The 5,150-nt window shown below is 42.8% G+C and overlaps 1 pseudogene; it reads right to left on the bottom strand.

The window, feature by feature from the left end:
* Window positions 1–1,572: 1,572 nt before the first annotated feature.
* LOC112390780 (lymphocyte antigen 6E pseudogene) lies at window positions 1,573–2,074 on the bottom strand (annotated as a pseudogene).
* Window positions 2,075–5,150: the final 3,076 nt, after the last annotated feature.

Raw genomic sequence — 5,150 nt, 5'->3', positions numbered from 1 at the left:
TTACCTATTCCTTTCTGTGTTTTTTCTTTTTTCTTCTTGGAATGGAGTGCTGACCAGACAGTCTGTCTTGGGGTAGGTCCTGCTGGGAGAACTGAACATAAATTACTCTCGTTTGCAGCTACCTAAGCTCTGCTACCAAAACACAACAGCAGCAAGAGATCTATAATGAACTTCACCTGTGCCCAGGTTCCCTCCATAGATCCCTGTTTCTAATTCCCTACTGTTTCCTTCCTTTGTGAACTGATTTAAAAAAAATAAAACCTTACTCATCCTTGGACATGAGTCCAGGTAATATGCACACCAGCTGCTAGTGTGGAAAATGCATTGATTTCTTTCCTTTCTTCCTTTCCATCTCCACTCCTCATTAAATCCAGGGTCAATGTGATGAGATAGGGAAGTACAACCACCTGTGTAAGAGAGCACAGTTTTGCCTAATATTTGGCTTCCCAGTTTGACCATTAGACTTCAGAACATATTTTCTAAACTAAGGTTAAGGAAAAGCAAGGCATCTCTGAATCATTCTTTGTATCATCTGTGTATTATTTTCCAGGGTGTTCACATGGAAAGAGGTGATAGGAAGAAAAGTGTGTAGAGAAATATCTTTCTGTAGAAATTTCAAGAAAAAATGTTTTGCCCTTAGCCTGATAACTAGATCTCCCTTCCCGCTTAAGACTATTAGGAAGGTAGAGCCTCTATATCAAACACAGAAGAAAGCAAAACAAATTTAAAATCTGCATCCCTGATTCAAAGCTCCATCCCTACCAATGGATTCACTGCTGCTCAGGTATAGGAACCTTACCCCAATGGTAAGACCGCGTCCCTTATGTCATCTGACACCTAGAGGTGCTCAGTGTTGAATAATACTTGGCCAGTTACGGACAGGGCACATTTGCTAGAAGTCCCACATTTTTTTGGGGGGGGGGTGGGGGGGGAACATCTGGGTTTATTTGAGGCAGCAAAGCAGCAGGAGGGCTCCAGTGTGGCGGTGGAGGGAGGGGGCCCGAGAGCAGCTGGATTTTGGGCTGGGAGTAGATTCCTGGGTCAGCAGCCTAGACCTGGGGACAGTGGAAGGCATGTCTTCCTAAAGGCTGCCCTTGAAGTGAGTGAAATGAGGTGTGCAGAGATGCCAGGGGAAAGGGGTTCTGTGCTGGCGCTTGGGGCTCTAGGGGCTGCGGATGCCGGGATCCTGACGCTTACTCCCATCCCCGCCCCCCGACACAGGCCGAGACCTGGCCACACACTCACCCGTGCCTAGCAGGACACACGGACCAGCGCCTCTCCACACAGCACATCTTCCGCACCTGCGGGCGGACAGGGCCTGGACAGGGGCAGGCCTGGGATCAGGTGCCCCTCCCAGCATGTCCCTGGGACGTGGTTCTGACTCTGGGGCCCTCAGGCTCCGTTCCCAGGTTCCCCCTGGAAGGCTGACCGGGAAGTAAGGGTTAGCCGGCAGGTGTGTGGGTGCAGAGGGCAGGCCTGCCTGTGAGGACCCAGGGCCTAGACAGTGGGCTCAGCAGGGGGAGGAGTCTAGGGGAGGAGGCTTCGAGATCCTCCTGGGTCTGGGAGGAGCTGGGCTTTCCTTCTTTCCTGAGCTTTGGGAGTCTGGGCCGGGCACAGGGTCCCGGGGGTCAGGGGCCAAATCGTAGCAGAGCCGACAGCAGGCTGAGCAGGAGCCCGAGGCCCAGTACAGCGGCGCTGGCCCGCAGCCCGCGGTCGGCCGCACTGATGTTGCACAGGAAGCTCTGGCAGCAGCAGGTGTCCACGGACGCCACACGGAGATTGACGCTCGGGATGGGGCAGAATGGGGAGTAGCCCTTGTTCAGGGTGTAGCCAAAGTCCACCACGTTCCCGATAACAGCGGATGCAGAGATGCTCACCCAGTAGTTGTCTGTATCGTAGCAGACAGTGGGCTTCAGGCAGTACCAGTTGCTGTTCTTATTCACGCAAGAGAAGCACACCAGGGAGTGGGCTCGCTCCACACCCAGGAGGGCAGCCAGCAGCACCGGCAGGAAGACCTTCATTCTGGAGGGGACTGGCGTCCCGGCTGGGGTCTCACGAAGCCAAAGAAGTCAGCCCGCCGGCGGACGCATGTCCCCGGCCGTGCAGTCAAGCCTGCCCCTGAGCCCGAGCCCGCGGCAGCCCGCTCCAGAAGTCCCACATTGTATTCCATATGTATGGAAGTGGAAATTACACTACATAAAGAGTTTGATTTTCACTCTCCCAAAGATGTTCAATGTATTCCTAATGGCCTTGATTTTATGTTTGGTTTAGAGAGTTTCAAGGACAAATATGGGCATGTTGCACATAACCAGCTTATTATAATTCATTATATGGGTGTTAACATTGCACTTCTTGGCAGGCCAAGGAGTTCTTGATGCATGCCAAGGGTCATTTTCCAGCCAAAACTCTTAAGGTAGTATCATCAACTCCTCCACATTAAGGTTAATAATTAAGTAGAGCTGCCAAACTCATGTTAAACTATTTAATATGAGTAATCAGAGCAATTGACAACTACAATTGTAGCAATTGAACTACAACTTAGTACCTACTGCCCTTACAAAGTTAATATCCACCTTAATAATATTTCTACCCTTCCTCTAGCTGTGAAATAATCTAGTGTTAGTCTAGTTTCTAAGAAACCTAGTCTAGTTTCTAAGAAAGCCCAAGAGATATTCTTCAGTTTCTCAGGCAAGTATATCTTCACCTAGGAGGGCTGGCAACAGGTGATTATTTGTTCTAGAATAATCAGGAAGGACCTGACAATTATATTTACTTTGGTTGCATGAGTGAGAAGAGTGTAAATATACAACATAATCCTGTCAAACACACATTTTACATTTACACTTAAATAAAATATATGCTTTATAACTTCATTTTATATTTAATAAACAATATTTTCAAAATTAACTTTACCAGGTAGAAAGAGTCAGTCTGACTATGGAAGAGGACACAGTCTGTTGCTCCAGATCATAGACAGGAAATGAAGGCAGCTCTGTGACCTTAAGCAAATTATTTTAACTGTATGTTCCTCACCTATAGAACAGAGAAGTTACAGCCATTTCATAATATTATTGTGGAAATGAAATATTGCTTATAAGTACTTAGCATATTGTAGTCAATTAATATGAGCAAGTATGTAAAAAACAGAGGCAAAAGCCTATGAATAATTATTTTCCAGTTCATTAATTACCTCTCATTTCTCTTTTTAGTAATTATTTACTTTATTTTTCCTATCTAAAGATTTTTTCAGGTACAATCTTGAAATATGGCCCTGTAATTTCCAGTGTGTGTTGCTGTTATTGTCACAAGCATTATCTACTTTCTGCTAAATGCCAAAAAGCAGCTGCAACATTCCTTCCCCCACATTGACATTTCTCCCCCACCCGCTCTCTCTCTTTGGATTCTTATGATCTGATACATCTATTTTTCTAAGATTAAATATGAATTTCCTTTTAAAGTAGACTTGTATTCTTATATTTAAATAGTATCTTTATAGGAGGGTACAACACAACATCTCCTAATTTTCCATGAAAAAAAAAAAAAACCCAAAACAAAAAACCCCTGAGAACTCAGAAAGAAAGCTAAAATCCATACCTTTTATACTACGTTAACATTTATGTTCTGAAGAGATGGATGAAAAATCTAATGCCAGAATCTGGAGCAAGTGTAGAACTTTATCTAAACCCACCTTTATTCATCATCTCAGAGTCTCTGGAAGTATGAGGCAGCCAAGGGTTAGACGGAGGGAATACTGACTGGGAGTCCCACACCATATCCTCTGAGGATGCACCTCATGGACACCAACAGTAAAGGAAGCAGAGCAGCCTTATAGTAGGATGGAGCTGCCTTGAATGCAGTGCACTCTGGGAGTAGACCAAGAGCTGTGCACATCACACTCTATTCCAGCTCTTAATCCAAAAATATTTTATAACCACCCAAGTCAACAAACCAGACAAATATACATTGTATACCATACCTGATTCATGTATCAAGCCTACACAGAAATTATTCACCTAAGAATTTATAAACAGAAAAAATAAAGTGAAGCAAATATTAACAAACATAAAAGGAAAAATAACATATAACTAAGGCCACAGAAAATAGATTATTCATATACATTTCTTTAAAACAATTTCTTGAAAATAGAAGCTAAGCTAACAAGACATAAAGTAAAATTAATTGTTCAAGAATGAGGAACATATGTTCACTGATGGTGAGCACTGAAACCAAGTTTTACATTTTAATACCGAATAGGAATCAGATTAGAAGAGCATGTAAAAAAAGAAAAGAAAAAGGATGGAAAAGATACCACTTCAAAATGTATTCCAAAAATTAAAAAATGAAAATTACGGAATGTATTTGACAAATATAAAAGTAACCACTTATAGAATTTAAAATAGGACCCAGAATTTCCAAAACAGTAGAAAGTATAAAAGTGAAAAAGAGAAGGAGTAATTAAGGAAAAAGAGATAAAAGTAAATAATAGAAATCAAAAATACAAAGCTAAAATTAAAAAACTACACTAAAGTGCTTCCCTGGTGGCGCAGTGGTTGAGAGTCTGCCTGATGATGCAGGAGATACGGGTTCGTGCCCCGGTCCAGGAAGATCCCACATGCCGTGGAGCGGCTGGGCCCGTGAGCCATGGCCGCTGAGCCTGCGCGTCCAGAGCCTGTGCTCCGCAATGGGAGAGGCCACAACAGTGAGAGGCCCGCATACCACAAAAAAAAAAAAAAAGAAAGAAATACACTAGGAAAATGCAAACTAAAAGGAATCAGGACTTACTATTGAACAAAATACTATTAAGCAGGCAAGAAAAAAGGCTAATGTGTACCCAAACTGGAAAAGTCATAAACAACTTGAATGTATCAAATAACAACACTGCACTGGAAGACATAAAGGAAAAGCTCTCAGGAGGGAGAAAACATGGAATAAAGATTAGAAGTAGAATAAGTGTAGAGGGTTTTAATAAACTCAGTCTTAAGCAGGTGAAGGTGGTAAAAGTAATCAAAGATGTGCAGGATTTGGAAAATAACATTATTAGACATTTTTAATAGTTACAAAATAAAATCTTTGCTCCTAAATTTAAAAAGTACTTATCTAAAATATGCACAGCATTTTAAATTGAAGTATAAACTCATAAATTCACAAAA

Source organism: Neophocaena asiaeorientalis, unplaced genomic scaffold (assembly GCF_003031525.2).
Source record: "Neophocaena asiaeorientalis asiaeorientalis breed wild unplaced genomic scaffold, Neophocaena_asiaeorientalis_V1.1 scaffold232, whole genome shotgun sequence".
Lineage (NCBI taxonomy): Eukaryota > Metazoa > Chordata > Mammalia > Artiodactyla > Phocoenidae > Neophocaena > Neophocaena asiaeorientalis.
Note: the sequence above shows the minus strand (reverse complement) of the source record. Positions and strands in the feature narration are given on the sequence as shown.